At 42.7% G+C, this 15738-nt stretch overlaps 1 long non-coding RNA gene across 1 annotated transcript; it reads right to left on the bottom strand.

Moving 5' to 3' along the window:
• Nucleotides 1–8875: 8875 nt before the first annotated feature.
• LOC128420828 (uncharacterized) lies at nucleotides 8876–15323 on the bottom strand. Its single transcript, XR_008332137.1, has 2 exons — nucleotides 15204–15323; nucleotides 8876–9258 (listed from the first exon to the last, which is right to left on the bottom strand). It is a non-coding gene; the product is annotated as an uncharacterized LOC128420828 (long non-coding RNA).
• Between the last annotated feature and the right edge of the window lie 415 nt (nucleotides 15324–15738).

Here is a 15738-nt window from a genome sequence, read left to right as displayed (position 1 = left end):
CAGTGCTGTGCAAATCAAGCTCCCTTTTCATCTGGAATTCTTTCTTTTTCTTCTTCTGCTGCTACTGATTCATTCCATTAAAATCCTTTCTTCTCTATATTCATGAACTGTTTGCACAGAAACGTTATGGTTTATAACATCCAAAACAGCAGTCATCCAAATTGTCACTTGCTATTTATTCATAACCCATGCATTATTAATAGATGAAATATCTCTGTACTGTGCGGATGATAATGCATGCAATTCCCCACCCCACCCCCAGTCATTGGCCAAAATGTTTGCTGTCTTCTTTGTTATCAGCCCCGGAGCAGAGCTTGAAATTGCCGATAGATATGGGACAGATCTCTTTCACTGCTGAAGCCAGTGGTCTGTGAAAGAGCTCTGAACACTTTTGATGTCCATGACCCTGAGTGCACCTTGTAGTTTGTTGTTTTGATAACAATTTGAACTGTCCGGAGGACCAAGTTAATAGGCGGTATATAAATGCACCAAAATAAATAGAATAAGCAACCCTCCCTCCCTTGAAAATAAAGTTGAGAGAGAAAATAGGATTGTTGTTTCAATTCAAGAATGCATACATTAGTTAGGCACTGAGCATATATCAACATACAGATACTGAGATGAATGGTTCAGTGTTCAAGTCCAGCTTGGACCATGCTGTTTTTTCTTGATGGACTTTTGTTCGTTATAATAATAATACTAATCAGTGCTTTTTTTCTAAAAAAATGTTTAGGGGTACTCTCATTTTCCTACTCATATTGAATTATTGCCCCTCAATGAGGCCAAACTTAGATTCACAAAATGTTTAGGGGTATGCGTCCCCCTGCGTCCCCCCAGAAAAAAGCACTGATGATAATAATAATAATAATAATAATAATAATAATAATAATAATAATAATAATGTATTATTTATACCCCACCCATCTGGCTGGGTTCCCCCAGCCACTCTGGGAGGCTCCCAATAAAATATTAAAAGCATGATAAAACATCAAACATTAAAAACTTGCCTAAACAGGGCTGCCTTCAGATGTCTTCTAAAAGTCAGATAGTTGTTTATTTCCTTGACTTCTGATGGGAGGGCATTCCGCAGGGCGGGTGCCACTGCTGAGAAGGCCCCCTCTGCCTGGTTCCCTGTAACCTCACTTCTCGCAGGGAGGGAACCACCAGAAGGCCCTCAGAGCTGGACCTCTGTGTCCGGGCTTTTTTAAGGGAGAAGGTAAAGGCATACCCTCCAACATTTCTCCGATGAAAATAGGGAAATCCTATTTTACCATCAACATTTTATTATTTATACCCCACCCATCTTGACTAGTTTCCCCAGCTACTCTGGGTGGCTTCCCAAATACTTAATAAAACATTAAACATTAAAAATTTTCCCTATACAGGGCTGCCTTCAGACGTCTTCTAAAGGTTATATAGTTACTTATTTCCTTGGGTCAGGGTTCACATAACTCCATACCGGCCAATACTTCTCTGATGACAATAGCAACATCCTACCATAGCATCCAACATTTCTCCAATGAAAATAGGAACACTCTAAGGAAAAGTGAGGGACACGGGTGGCGCTGTGGATTAAACCACAGAGCCTAGGACTTGCCAATCAGAAGGTCGGCGGTTCGAATCCCCACAACGGGGTGAGCTCCCGTTGCGCAGTCCCTGCTCCTGCCAACCTAGCAGTTCAAAAGCATGTCGAAGTGCAAGTAGATAAATAGGTACCGCTCTGGCGGGAAGGTAAACGGCATTTCCATGCGCTGCTCTGGTTTGCCAGAAGTGGCTTAGTCATGCTGGCCACATGACCTGGAAGCTGTATGCTGGCTCCCTCAGCCAATAAAGCGAGATGAGCGCCGCAACCCCACAGTCGGCCACGAGTGGACCTAATGGTCAGGGGTCCCTTTACCTTTACCATAGTGTCCGACATTTCTCCAATGAAAATAGGCACACTCTAAGGGAAAGTGGAACATTCCAGGATCAAATCAGAAACTGGGACAACTTCTGTACACCAGGGAGTGTCCCTGAAAAATAGGGACACTTGGAGGGTCTGAAAGGGTGGACAGACTTGCAGATATCTGAAACCTCATTATGAAAGATTCGCAGCATATACAGCACCTTTTCTGAGTGTTCAAAGTGCTTCACAACACATTCACAGTCATGCTTGCAACCTATCAAGTAACGCGGTATCATTATCACTCCATTGCACAAGAGGGCAAAGCTGAGAAAAAACCCCAGGAGGTCTAAGGCCTCTCAGTGTTTGCAACTCTGGTGACATTTGAGTCAGTTAGCCCTTTTTAGCTGGGATTCAATCGCAGAATTTCAAAGAGTTGCAAGAAAATCAAGATGTATTTTTAATAGGAAAACCTTCTTTTTTCTGAACAGCGTGCCAAATTCTTAACCGAATAACATTGTCCCCCACCCATTTCTGAAACAGCAGTCAACAGGCTGGTTGTATTAAGAAACCCCATTTTTTTTCCTTTGGAAAGCTCTGAAAATTAGATTTTGGTGGAAGGCCCTCACTTGCCCTTGTGAGCAACTGTTAATTCTTCTCATTTTGAAATAAATCCACAATGACTGCTTATTTCTGTTGCTAATCGAGTAACTTTTAAGTAGCGATTTACATATTTTAACAGATGAGCATTTTTTAAAGTGTCGTTTGTTTGTTTGTTTGTTGTGGAAAAGAAGCCAAACTGAAATGTTTTCTGGGCAAAGAGATTTCTTTTAGAGCAAGCCAGAACCAATGGGATAACAAACAGCTGGCCAGGATTCAAAGAGATACTTTACACTTGTCCAATGATTCCCAAATGAATGCTGTAAAAGGGTCCTGAAAGAATTAAGCCAACATTTTAGAAGCATTAGTTCCTCTGTGCCCGTTGGATCGCAGCATTTGTAACAGGTTCCTTTTGATTACTTTTAACCGGTTACTTAAGCTAATCAGTGGATTTCATTTAAACAAATCTGTATGTTGCTTCTTCAGATTTGCAAGGAAGTGTGAGAATACAAGCAATTTAATAAGCAAATGAAAGCACGTTTTTAGAAGAAAAGGCAATCTTAAAATTGTTTCCCCCCCATTCTGCGCCCATAATGCAGCAGAACCAAAACAGGTTCAGAAGCCAAGTGACCTTTAATTCTCAGCCTTACCAATTTTTAAGATTTGCTTTCACTGACACATCCTTAATCCATGAATTGCTGTTTTAGTTCAGAAGTGGTTGATCTGTGGTCCTCAATATATCTATATCTATATCTATATCTATATCTATATCTATATCTATATCTATATCTATATCTATATCTATATCTATATCTATATCTATATCTATAAGGACGCGGGTGGCACTGTGGTCTAAACCACAGAGCCTAGGGCTTGCTGATCAGAAGGTTGGCGGTTCAAATCCCTGCGACAGGATGAGCTCCCGTTGTTCGGTCCTAGCTTCTGCCAACCTAGTAGTTCGAAAGCACGTCAAAGTGCAAGTAGATAAATAGGTACTGCTCCAGCGGGAAGGTAAAAGTGCTGCTCTGGTTTGCCAGAGTCATGTCGGCCACATGACCCGGAAGCTGTCTGCGGACAAACGCCGGCTCCCTCGGCCTATAGAGCAAGATGAGCGCGTAACCCCCAGAGTCGTCCGCGACTGGACCTAACAGTCAGGGGTATCTATATCTATCTATCTATCTATCTATCTATCTATCTATCTATCTATCATCATCTATCTATATCTATCTATCTATCTATCTATCTATCTATCTATCTATCATCTATCTATGTTATAAATTTGTATAGATCACAGGAAGGCTCACAGCATAAAAATACAAAATGAGAGCACAGAATACATGCTAAAGCAAAAGCAAAAATGGAAACGGAAACAAAGCAGTACCCCACCTACCCACAAACACATTTACAAGGCCTTGTCCACATGTTTAAGCCTTGCTAAGACGAAGAAGAAGAAGAAGTTATTTATTTATGTATGTAACCTGAAGTGTATGTAACTTGAAGCGTATGTAACCTGAGGTACTACTGTACATTTAAAAAATAAACAAACAAACCTTATTTTAGCTGTTTAAATGATATAGCTGTAAATTACACTGAGACGTATGTGTAAAAAGATGATTCTTAAATTTGTTGTTGTCGTCAAGCTTGAAACTCTATCTAAAATGATTTGGGATTGAGAGGAATACCAGAAGTGAAAGAGAAGGAAACTGGAACAAGAAAAGAGGTCTGGTCTCCATGTAATATAATAAATACAGCCAGCTCAAATGAGCTGTCATTTGACCGCTTAATTGTCTTTTTGTTGTCCTCTCTTCTGGTTCCCATTTTTATTGTGCGATCCCTCTTGCTTTCCAGCAACATAATATTCAAAAAGACCATGTCCCTCTGTTTCTGCTCTGTTGCCAGTAGCCATTGTTCTGCCTCCGTGCTGCTGAGCTTGCTGAGTTCCTCTTGGAAGTGGCTCAATGTCCTATCCCTAGCTCTGAATGTATTGCCACAACAAAGAGCGGGATAGAGGGAGAGATGGTTGCCAGCAGAGGCAAGAGACATTTTAAAACAGGAAACCCGCATTGTGATTCGAGGACCCCCCCCCACTTGGGGATAAGAAAGACACAAGGACACAGTATAGTAGGTTAATGGGCTAGAAAAGGCCACAACTTTATTGATTACAGCATGTCAGAGGTATTGGCTTAGGCACTGGATAAACAGCAGAGCTTGACTCCACTCCCTCAGGGAGGGGTGAGTCTAACAAGGGTTAACCACCACCAGTGGGAGGAGCCTGTTGATGCAAATACAACTGTAAGCTCTCCCCTGATGTCACCAGGGGTCGTGCCATGGCCCCCTGCCACACAGGGCATCGGACAGGATCCATGACCACCAGATTCCTTTAACGGAATACCCATAAAGTGAAGGGGTAGGCGATGGAAAACCATAGCTTTAACTATACGGTCCTTTGTTGGCAAGGTGATGTCTCTGCTTTTTAAGATGCTGTCTAAGATGCATTACTCATTAGTCTCATTGAATACCCTTCCACTCATTTGGCTTAATAGACAGTAGCCTTCCCTCTCTCTCTCTCTCTCTCTCTCTCTCTCTGCTTTCTGTGATCTAGCTATCTCTTGTAAGCATATGGTGAAAACAGATGCCCAATCCAGCGATGCTATCTATTTCCTTCTGCAAAGCCCCACCAGCTTGTTTAAGCACTCCATTCCAAAGGGTATCTGTCTGAGCTTTATGAAAAGCTGCTTCAAAAACCCCTTTCTCCAGTTTGTTGTGCTCTCGCAAGTACTGCTTACCTGCCTCACGCTGTCATTCCTGCGATACAACTCTGTCAATAACAGAGAGCACCCCTTCCCCCATGATTAATCTCTGGCTTTACGCTGTGAGGTGGTCGTGATAAGATCTTTTTTTACTTTCTGAACTCTGCACTTGCGGGTGAGGACCTTTTGTAACCCTCACGTCGGGCACTCTGGGGTAGAGGGCTTTTGTGTGTGCAGCTAGCATAAAAGGAGTAGCAACCTGAAGGTTATTTCTGTTGTCACGTCTATCAAAGTCTCATGATCTATGTGAATTATCACAGCGGGGAGCAGCTGATCTTTATGTTATCTCGCAGGGAAGGAAATGGGAATGGAAAGCCAACGTGTAAATTATAATGGCAGGCTTTTGCAAGTAGCAAAACTCTACGGAGGAAGAGAAAATGGTGTATTCTCCTTCTGCAGCTCTTAACAGAGGAATCCAATGGTGAAAGGATTTTACGGAAAAGTGAATTCTCTATTGGTTCAAAGGTGGTGTGTGTGTGTGTTTGTGTGTGTGTGTGTGTGTGTGTGTGTGTGAGAGAGAGAGAGAGAGAGAGAGAGAGAGAGAGAGAGAGAGAACCATGCAAACATGAGCATATTTACAAACCTGGATGGGACGCTGGTGGCGCTGTGGTCTAAACCACTGAGCCTCTTGGGCTTGCTGATCGGAAGGTTGGCGGTTCGAATCCCCGCGACGGTGTGAGCTCCCGTTGCTCTGCCCCAGCTCCTGCCAACCTAGCAGTTCGAAAGCACACCAGTGCAAGTAGATAAATAGGTACTGTTATGGCGGGAAGGTAAATGGCATTTCCGTGCGCTCTGGCTTCCATCACGGTGTCCTGTTGCGCCAGAAGTGGTTTAGTCCTGCTAGCCACATGACCCGGAAAGCTGTCTGTGGACAAACGCCAGCTCACTCGGCCTGAAGTGAGATGAGCGCTGCAACCTCATAGTCGCCTTTGACTAGACTTAACTGTCCAGGGGTCCTTTACCTTTTTTATTTATTTACAAACACATCTGCCTGTCACCTCCCATTATGATCCAGGGGCATAGAATGGGGGGTGCCAGGAGTGGGGGCTGAGTGCTCAATTATTGAGCGGGTGCAAACCAAGCACCCTCACACAGGCAAACCCAGCATGGCCTGGCCCAGTGATCTTCTCCGCTTGCCAAGAGTCACGTTGGCCAACTGGGCTCCCCCCTGCAAGGGCCGGTAAGAAGAAGAAGAAGAAGAATTTGGATTTGATATCCTGCTTTATCACTACCCGAAGGAGTCTCAAAGCGGCTAACAATCTCCTTTTCCTTCCTCCCCCACAGCAAACACTCTGTGAGGTGAGTGAGGCTGAGAGACTTCAGAGAAGTGTGACTAGCCCAAGGTCACCCAGCAGCTGCATGTGGAGGAGCGGGGAAGTGAACCCGGTTCCCCAGATTACGTGACTACCGCTCTTAACCACTACACCAAGTGTGGCCCTTCTTCGCTCTAGCGGGGGTGGGGTTGCTCTGGAGGCATCGGTAGCGAGGGCTGTGTTGGTCCTCCAAGCACGTGTGTGCTCACCTTAGGCACTTACAACCCACGCTACGCTGCTGGTATGATCGCGACATACGCAACAGCTGTCCTGTTCTGCTGTAGTTGCTGGCTTTTGTTTTCAACAATATCTTTTAATGTTGAGCTCGCCCACCAAGGCTGGAAGGCTGGAGTTGGGATTAAGTAACCCCAAGTCAGGCTTCCTCAACCTCAGCCCTCCAGATGTTTTTGGCCTACAACTCCCATGATCCCTAGCTAGCAGGACCAGTGGTCAGGGATGCTGGGAATTGCAGTCTCAAAACATCTGGAGGGCCGAGGCTGAGGAAGCCTGCCCTAAGTGGAATCTGCCTAGCTAGAGAAAGAATAAGAGTAGAACTTTAAAGGATCTGGCAAGTTTGGGGAAGAGCCTGAGAGAATCTTAAGGGATGATGCGCTGTCTCCAGTACTGTTACTCAGAACTCATTCACTTAAATGGGAAAAAGTATGGTGGTACGCTGGGAAATGATGATGATGAGAAAAATAATAATTCTTTGGGGAATTATAGGGACAGAACTACCGAAACTTTATAGAAACTTATTCATGTATGCTACTACAGCAGCAAGAATGTTACTTGCCCCAAAGTGGAAAGAAGCAGAAGTCCCAGCAAAAGAAGAATGGATACGGAAACTTACGGAATATGCAGAAATGGCGAAACTTAACCAGAAGAATAAGAAATCAAGATAACAAACTTTTTATAAAAGAATGGAAATGGTTTATGGAATATTTACAGATAAACTGCAAAGAGATAAAAACATTGTTGTAATAACCTGCAGTTTCATAAGAGTACATATTTAAAGAAAATAATTAAATGAGCAAATTAAATGAATTTGGATATGCAGAATATATTAAAAATATTTTTTTAAAGAAATTTCAGAAAGAGGGGGAAGTCAAATTTTGAAATGTTAAATTGATTGTAAAACTAATAAAATGTATAAACTTGAAAAGTATAAAATAATAATAATAATAATAATAATAATAATAATAATAATAATAGGACTGGGGCCACATTGCAACCATTTTCTTTTTGTCCCATAGAATTCACTGGAAACCATGAGAATTCAGCTAGCTCATCTCTGCATCTTTCCAGTCTTTCTTTCTTTCTTTCTTTCTTTCTTTCTTTCTTTCTTTCTTTTTTATTTTTTTGGGGGGAGGGGAATAAGAGGCTGACAGTAAAAGTGTGATTGAACTGTATTGGCAGTTAAAGTGCAAGTGTGTGATATGATAAATGTTTCTGTTTATTGATGAAATGTTTATTCTGCTGGAGCTTTTGCCGCTTTCCTGGATCTCTTATGGGTTATTACAATGGTTTTATTGTAATATGGATAAGATCAAGTTTTGACTTTCAGATCATTATATACTCAGAAAGGCGAATTCATGGAGGTTCAACCTCATGATTCCCATTTGGTTTTATTGTGATCTTAGATGGTGCTTTTTGAGAAGCTGTAGTAATGGCAGGTAAAACGCTTTTGGAAACCAATAAATTGAACTCACTCTTAAATATGAGGCTGGTTAAACAAAATGGAAAATTAGCAGTTTCTACAAACTGCAGAAAAAAATAAAAATACCAGCAGCTTACATGACCTCATTAATTTGCTGAATGCTCAGCATATATTCTGCTGAAGGATAATATGAGATATTTTTAGCACTAATAAATCTGAGGTAGATGGGAGGAAAATATCCTACCTTTGAATTACCATGACTATATTTTTGCACTCATCAGCCATATTTTAGTAAATTGAAGAAATATGAACACTGAAGCTTTAAATCTTAATTCCAAATGTAGCCAGCAAGCTGTCTTTTAACTTCAGCACAGCTCCAGGTAGCAAAGCTCTCAGTGCAGGAATTTTTCAAATAGGTGTCTTTAAGGCTAGGTTAGAAACATTCTTCCTGATATGCTTCCTTTCTGTTTGAGATGAGGGAGCATGAACAAAATTTGATCCTCCACATGCTTTCTGAGGGGGGGGGGGCATCTCCCTAAAAATCTCAAGATGCTATTTTTGATCTACGGTTTTGTTTTGTTAACTGGTACCAAAAGAAAAACAATTTCATATCTTCTGATAAAACAGTATTCACCATTTTAGTACAATAGCTATAATCACAATCTTTCCTGTGAGGCCTGATTGTCAGAATTACCAGTGAAAATATTGCTTTCCTCCCATCTGTCTATAAATTTATTCAATAGCTGTCATTCTTTCTTCACACTGAATAAGTTTCATAATCTTCCAAACTTGTAGCAACCAAAAATTATCTTCAGCAGTTTTCTATCTGCAAGTTTTTTTCAGAGCACAATTCTTCATGATATGGGAGCCGCATGAATGGGATATTGCAAGTGAAATGCAACCGTGGGGCTGGATTGAGCCCATTGTGCTGGAGGAGAGCTGTTAAACTCTCTCATTTTCTCCTTGAACATACTTCCTCTGAAGCTTGTCTGCATCCTGTAAGGGAAATAGGTAAAGGTAAAGGGACCTCTGACCATTAGGTCCAGTTGTGACCGACTCTGGGGTTGCGGCGCTCATCTCGCTCTATAGGCAAGGGAGCCGGCATACAGCTTCTGGGTCATGTGGCCAGCATGACTAAGCCGCTTCTGGCAAACCAGAGCAGCACACGGAAACGCTGTTTACCTTCCCGCCAGAGCGGTACCTATTTATCTACTTGCACTTTGACGTGCTTTCGAACTGCTAGGTTGGCAGGAGCAGGGACCGAGCAACAGGAGCTCACCCCGTTGCGGGGATTCGAACCGCCGACCTTCTGATCGGCAAGTCCTAGGCTCTGTGGTTTAACCCACAGCGCCACCCACAGGTACCTAAAACAACAAGGACTCTTGTGGTGCCTTGAAGACTGATGAATGGATAAAAAAAAACTTATGGAATATGCAGAAATGGCGAAACTTACCGGAAGAATAAGAAATCAAGATAACACACTTTTTATAAAAGAATGGAAATGGTTTATGGAATATTTACAGATAAATTGCAAACAGATAAAAACATTAGCAGATGATTGTAATAACCTGCAGTTTCCTAAGAGCATATATTTACAGTAGATAATTAAATGAACAAATTAAATGAATTTGGATATGCAGAAGATATTAAAAAATAAATTTAAGGAACCGCAGAAAGAGTGGGAAGGAAGTCAAACTTTCAAATGTTAAATTGATTGTAAATCTAATGAAATGTATACACTTGAAAAGTATAAATAAAAACTTGAAGACTGATGAATTTATTACGGAAGAAGCTTTGTGAATTATAGTCCACTTCATCAGATGCACAGTGCTATTCTGATACACACAAACAGAGTTATTATGGGGTCAAAAGAAAATGAAATGCAGAAAGTATAGACAGTGATAATTATGTTATTAACACCGGCCATTAGAAAAAAAACACACAGATGTTGAAAACACAGCCATCCCGCCAATAGCAAACCAATTAACATTTGTAGTGGGATTACTCCCCCCAAAATAATATTTGTGCCAATTCAGTTCACAACCGCTAGCACTGACCTTTTTTTAAAAAAAAACCAAACAAACGCAATCTAATCCTTTTGTTCATGTTGCAGTCACCATTTAAAGTTTCTTCATACAAGGATGGAGACTTTAAGGTCAGTAACCATTTCCCAGGAGCCTGAAACAGTTATAGAACTGACACAAAAAATTGGGGAGCTAAGAGGAATCTCCATTTCATGAACAATTCCCCACCCAAATCCAGGAGCCATGGCTATCTTGTAAACAAAGCCTGAATCCTAATGTTCAGGAGGAAGAGCAGACTATTAGGTTATGTCCTTTCCTACTTCCTCTTCTATGTAAAGCTGATTATCAGAGTGATTTCAGCTTCTTTTAGGAGACCTTGTGTATGCATGCTATAGGATCAGGGCTGCACTATCCTTTAGGGGTACATCCCAGTAGTGATGTATGGAAGTGAAAGCTGGACGATAAAGAAGGCTGATCGCCGGAGAATTGATGCTTTTGAATTATGGTGCTGGAGGAAACTCTTGAGAGTCCCATGGACTGCAAGAAGATCAAACCTATCCATTCTGAAGGAAATCAGCCCTGAGTGCTCACTGGAAGGACAGATCGTGAAGCTGAGGCTCCAATACTTTGGCCACCTCATGAGAAGAGAAGACTCCCTGGAAAAGACCCTGATGTTGGGAAAGATGGAGGGCACAAGGAGAAGGGGACGACAGAGGACAAGATGGCTAGATGGTGTTCTCGAAGCTAGCAGCATGAGTTTGACCAAACTGTGGGAGGCAGTGGAAGACAGGAGTGCCTGGCGTGTTCTGGTCCATGGGGTCATGAAGAGTCAGACACGACTAAACGACTAAACAACAACAACAATCCTTTAGGGGTAATACATCTGTTTGGCCAATTGACCCATTTGCAACTAGAGAGCCTGTTGTGGGTACCACGCACATTTGGGATGCGGGTGGCGCTGTGGTCTAAAACACTGAGCTTCCTGGGCCTGTCGATCGGAAGGTCTGTGGTTCGAATCCCCGCGATGGTATGAGCTCTCGTTGCTCTGCCCCAGCTCCTGCCAACCTAGCAGTTCGAAAACACACCAGTTCAAGTAGATAAACTGTTGGGATTTTTGACTATGTGCAATTCTGTGCAGCTTCACACAGAGTCAATTAAGAGCTGGCCGACAGCCAAGGATGACTGAGCAGAGAGGAGTTATTCGCCTGGAGATATGGGACCCTGGAAACAGCTTTACCATTGGTTGAGATCTCACCCAGCCATAATGACTTATGACCTTACTGACTGGAGTGTTTGTTGGTCAGTGTGGTGTTCTGAGAGTCGTTTGGAGTTTGTTAAGAGAGAGCTAGTTAAAATCCGTGTATCTGTTCTTGTATATAATAACTTGTAGAGTCTGTTGTAAATAATAAACACATCTAAGTAACCAAGTTACTAGTAGCAGAGTTTTGTTCCTGTTTCGTCCATCTGCCTGCAGCTGATTGCTTTCTGGAACTCTGAGTATGCTCTGCTAAGGTCTGGCTAAGGTCCTGCAACAGGTCAAAGTTGCAAAACACCAATATAAATAGGTACCACTGCAGTGGGAAGGTAAACAGCATTTACATGCACTTTGGTTTCTGTCCTGGTGTTTGTTGTGCAAGAAGCGGTTTAGTCCTGCTGGCCACATGATCTGGAAATCTTTCTGTGGACAAATGCCGGCTCCCTCGGCCTGAAAAGCGAGATGAGCGCCGCAACCCCATAGTCGCCTTTGACTGGACTTAACCGTCCAGGGGTCCTTTACCTTTACCTTCTGCCATACACATACTGCAATTAAGCACAGACCACGAACCATTCTATTGGCTTTAGCAGAACAATTCTTTAAAGCCTAATTTTAGTAAAGGACCAGGGGAGGCCTCTGTGGGCACATCTTCTCCCATGACCATCACGTTGACAATCCAGGTTTTGAGACAGAACAACAGCAAAAGTATTGCGTCAGAAAGAATGTAATGTCCTTCCACAAAACTTATTATAGCCAATACTTTTTTTTTTTTGCTAAATATCTATTGTTTCTCTGCCTGCACCTCCACCATCTGGTCTAATTTCTTTTTTAGATCTTATTATACTAAGCAGGAACTTTTAACATTCTACAATAAATGCAGATTTATGTGCCTACACACAGAAGACTAACCTTTGCCTAAAAGAAATCTGTTGTACGATAGACAAAGAGTGGTGTGTTTTGTTCTCGTGGCCTTGATCCAGATTGTGGACCTGAGTGGAGGGGTGTATTTGTATAAAGGAATAATAAGTCTCAAACTTTTCAAAACATACCACAGATTTAACACAAAGAGCATGGAAGTGACCAGAGAGAAACTAATTTTTCTTATTTTGGTGTCATCATGACTCAGAAGGATACTGTTGCGATCTGTAAAATGTCTTGAAAGAGAAGAGGCTGCTGCCAGATTATGTGCCAACATGCCCAGAATGAAATGGCCCAAAATGCTCAGTGCCATAATATTCTGAAATACACGCAACACCTTTTAATTCTTTGGATAATGAAAGCAATTTAGTGCATTATAATTTAGGATGTAAATGTTAGGAATGCAATCGGTGCCATATAAGTGCACCACAAAGATAGTATGAAACAATGGCCAGGCATCTACGAATCAGATATGTTTTTTGGGAAAGAAACATTCTTGCCTCTGTAGTTGCATACATAAATAAATTTCTATACAGTTTGGGTAGTTCTGTCCCTATAATTTCAAAAAGGAAAACCTCTGGGGTTTTTTTTACAAACGTTATTTTAAACATCTTTTTCAATTCATTATATATCATTTCCTAGTAAGCTTTAACCTTACTACAAGACCACCACATAGGATATAAAGAACATTATTTCTCTTTACATTTCCAACACTTACTTGATTTGGCCAAAGCTCAGAAACTTTAGCTAATTCAAAATCCCACAATACCTCTCACAGATGCTGGGAGTTGCAGCCACATTCAGCCCGTAAAATATCAGGTGCACTGGCTGATAATTCCCAATTCAAGGGCTCTAAACCTTTTGTGGCCTAGACCCCTGCTACCTTAAGAGATTGCCTCTGCCTACATCAACCCCCACACCAAATTCAGCCATCAAAGCAGGCATTGGTCATGTTCCCTCACCACACAGGGTGAGCTCTGCAAGTGCAGCTTTCTCCCGATTGAAGTGCAGAGTGTTTGAGGACGGGGACATTCGCAGGGAAACAAAAATGCTTGTTTACAAAGCTATTGTATTACCAACCTTCCTGTAAGCTTGTGAAACATGGACCACTTATCAATGCCATCTCCAACTCCTCAAAAGACTCCATCAATGGTGTCTCTGAAAAATTTAGCCTATGCAAACTAGCCTGGCTGGGCTGGTTGAATGCGGGCCATTATGAAACAATGGCCAGACATCATCTATGCATCAGAGATGTCTCTGTGCAAAACAGAGGTTGCCAAGGTGATGGGTGTGTGTGTGTGAGGTGGCAAGAAAAAAAGTGCCCTTTCACAGGAGGCTTGGGTTTTTTGGTGAAAGGTGTGCCAAGAAGGAGGAGAACGAGGCAAAACTCCATGCAGCCCTGGCAGGAGGAGGCTGCACTGAGAAACTAGGAGCCATGACTGAATCCAGCAGTTCCTTGCCCTGCAATTATCTCTACAGTAATTAAGGTCAGCTGCAGTTAAAAGTAAGTGAAATTCCATTGAGAAATGTTGCGAATGATTCTGAATTTCTTAATGAATTTCCTCTGGAATTTCTGCTGATATTTAGCCTGAGTAGTGTCCTCCAAATCTGCTCAGAAGTTCAATTTAGGTTAATTCTCAGACTGCTCTTAGATGCCAGAGCATCATGTGCTTAGTAGCTTTGGCACTTGACTGTTCAAGTGACACTATAGATTGCAGAATCTTTTCACCAGGCCATAAATGTGAGGTCAGTGCCCAAACAGCTAGTGGTGTGCCTGTGCCACTGTTAGAATACTGGACTAAGACTGAGACTGAGACATCAGTTTAAACTATGGAAGTATGAACGTACCCGGACCCTGAGATCATCTTCTGAGGCCCTTCTTCGTGTGCCTCCTCCTCGAGAGATCCAGAGGGTGGCAATATGAGATCAGGGCCTTCTCTGCAGTGGCTCCCCTTTGTGGAATGCTCTCCCCAGGGAAGTTTGCCTGGTGCCTTCATTATACACCTTTAGGCACCAGGCAAAAACATTCCTTTTTAACCAGGATCTGATTTACACCCTATGCTCTTTACATCCTATGTTCTTTTTGGGGGGGAGTGTTATTGGGTTGTTGTTTTTATTTGGTTATATACAATGCTTTTTTTCTAAAAAAAAATAATATGTTTAGGAGTACTCTCATTTTCCTACTCATATTGAAATACTGCCTCTCAGTGAGTCCAAACTTAGATTCACAAAATGTTGAGGGGTATCCGTACCCCTGCGTCCCACCAGAAAAAAAGCACTGGTGATATATATAGTGGTTTTATATTCTGATTTTGTTCTGTGAACCACCCTGAGACCTCCGGGTATAGGGTGGTCAGTTTGTGTGTGTGTGTGTGTGTGTGTGTGTGTGTGTGTGTGTGTATCCCAACTTGGCTCTGAAGCTTACTGGATGACCTTGGCTCAGGCAGCATCACAGGGTAGCTGTCGGGAAGGGTGTCGGGAGCAAGTCAGCAATAATTCACAAGGTGTTCATGAAGTTAAGTCTATATTCAAAGAAACAGAATGTCATGGGCCAGGAGTCAGCTTTGCCTGCTGAACAGCAGCTTGAAGGGGGAGAAGGGGGCACGGGGCCACCTGCAGCCAATCAGCCTTCACGGACACAGAGGAAAAGGTACTGTTGAGAACCAGCTGGCTTCAGCCTGCTTAAGCAGAGCTTCCAGCAGCAGTCAGAGACTGGTAACAATGCTTTTAGTTTCTGGTCCTACCTTGCTGCTTCCTGCTTGCCTTGACCCCATACTCATTGGAGTCCCTGACCGCTGGACCATCTGACTACATGGATTGCTGTTCTCCTGACCCTAAGACTGGACCTGACTTTGGATGCTGACTCTGCCTCCAGGCAAGTACACCTCAGAAACTCTTCTGGTTGGCTGGCCTCCCAATCGACTGAGCTCTGTATGTGGTTGCTGAGCAACGGGACTATGACATACCCCAGGGAGCCCAGCAACTTTTACACAGGGCTGGCGCCACTACCGAGAAGGCCCTCTGCTTGGTTCCCTGTAACTTCACTTCTCACAGGGAGGAAACTGCCAGAAGACCTTCAGAGTTGGACCTCGGTGTCTGGGCTGAATGATGGGGGTGGAGATGTTCCTTTAGGTATACTGGGCTGAGGCCATTTAGGGCTTTAAAGGTCAGCACCAATACTTTGAATTGTGCTCGGAAACGTACTGGGAGCCAATGTAGGTCTTTCAGGACTGGTGTTATATGGTCTCGGCAGCCACACCCAGTCACCACTCTAGCTAC

The sequence above is a fragment of the Podarcis raffonei genome, chromosome 9 (assembly GCF_027172205.1).
Source record: "Podarcis raffonei isolate rPodRaf1 chromosome 9, rPodRaf1.pri, whole genome shotgun sequence".
In the NCBI taxonomy this organism is placed as follows: domain Eukaryota; kingdom Metazoa; phylum Chordata; class Lepidosauria; order Squamata; family Lacertidae; genus Podarcis; species Podarcis raffonei.
This window is presented reverse-complemented; position numbering and strand designations above follow the sequence as displayed.